General features: G+C 35.5%; 1 long non-coding RNA gene across 1 annotated transcript; it reads left to right on the forward strand.

Annotated features, from left to right (window-relative positions):
* Positions 1-35: 35 nt before the first annotated feature.
* LOC107687222 (uncharacterized) lies at positions 36-1,178 on the forward strand. The gene is made up of 3 exons (XR_001634107.1): positions 36-325; positions 819-875; positions 1,104-1,178. It is a non-coding gene; the product is annotated as an uncharacterized LOC107687222 (long non-coding RNA).
* The last annotated feature ends 416 nt before the right edge of the window (positions 1,179-1,594 follow it).

Consider the following 1,594-nt stretch of genomic DNA (forward strand, 5'->3'; position numbering starts at 1 on the left):
TACGGGTTTGGAATGACATGAGGGTGAGTAATTAATGACAGAATTCTAATTTGTGGATGACCTAACCCTTTAAGGAGAAATAAAGCATAAAATTTATTGAGCACATTTTTATGAGTATTTGCTACATCACACAAAGAGGCAATGAATGTGTGCAGTTGTTATTTTATCTTTGTTTTCCTGGAAAGAAAACAAGTACCGATCATATCTACTCATCAGATGACGAAGCAGCAGAACAACCACCCATTAAAAAAAAGAAAAGCTGCAAACAAAGCAAGTGTTCCAGCTGCACCAAAACCTCCAGCAATTCCAAAACGCAACAAAAAAGGTAATGGAAAAAAAAAAGAAAAAGAATGCTATGAATAAAAGTACACATTCCGTGTCGACTCAACCAGAGGTTGAAAGTAACATTTTTTTTCCCCTGTTGAAATAAATAAATGAAGATCATGGATTTATATCTACTGTGTAATCCATGATTTTGTAGAGGGGGGTCAAAATGAAGATTTATCAGCCAAATTACAAGGGAATTAGAAAGATGGCAGCATTGTTATTTTATTTTTACATAAAGATTGGTAGCTCTATTAGTAAAATCTGCTGACTTCAGCAATCTTTGCTGCATGTGTCAAAAAAACAACAACAATAATCTGTGACATTCAATATTTTGGTTTTCTTTCTTCAGAAAAAAATATTGAAAATATAAAATTTGATTCAGGGAAGTTTCTGGAATTTGGTTGATCTGACACAGAATGACCTAGTATGAAATAAGTAAGATTAAAGTTGCATAACAACCAGAACACAAAAAGTGACATTTCTATTATCAGGTCCTGTTGTGCAACCTCAGGTTTCGCAGAGCAGAGCTGTAAACCCTCTAAGCAACTGTAAGTCTGAACTTTCTATTTGATCTTAATTTCATTTTTATATCCAAATCTACAATGTTTACTAAAAGTTACAACTATGCAATTGTTGAAGCATACAGCTGCCCGACTGCTACTGTGTTTGGTCCTATTTTGTGTGAATAAATTCAAGGAATACCAGTGTACCCTTTAAAGATGATTTTTAATTTTTGCAAATGGCATGCCACTAATGATCCCCCCAATTGTCAACAGCATTTGTCAATCAGCAACAAAGGGACATGGAAGACCAACAGCAGAACTGGTGTGAGAGTCTCCCCAGCTTTCAAGGTAAATAATTAGTTGTATTTGGCTAGCTGGAAAGCTAAATAAAGATCAACATTTGATGCACTTAACAGGTTAGTTCATTCATAGAAACCTCTGTGAATTACTCATGCCATTCTAAACCCACAAACTTTATTTTCAAAACACAAATGAAGATGTCTTCAATGAACACAGGGATTTCTGTTCCTACATTTCCATAGTCCATACAGAGATTGTAGAAGTAACCGATACAATATGAGTGGTATAATTCCAATCTTCTGAGGAGTCATAATTGCTTTATATGATAAACACTAGGGATGCTCCGATCGATCGCCGATAATCACATTTTATGATTTGATCGGTACACACTAACTTGGCCGATCTCACGAACCGATCGTAATTTGATGACGTCAACGCGTGATGACGTACATGATGCGTGGGGA

Source organism: Sinocyclocheilus anshuiensis, unplaced genomic scaffold (genome assembly GCF_001515605.1).
Source record: "Sinocyclocheilus anshuiensis isolate Anshui unplaced genomic scaffold, SAMN03320099.WGS_v1.1 scaffold5746, whole genome shotgun sequence".
In the NCBI taxonomy this organism is placed as follows: Eukaryota; Metazoa; Chordata; class Actinopteri; order Cypriniformes; family Cyprinidae; genus Sinocyclocheilus; species Sinocyclocheilus anshuiensis.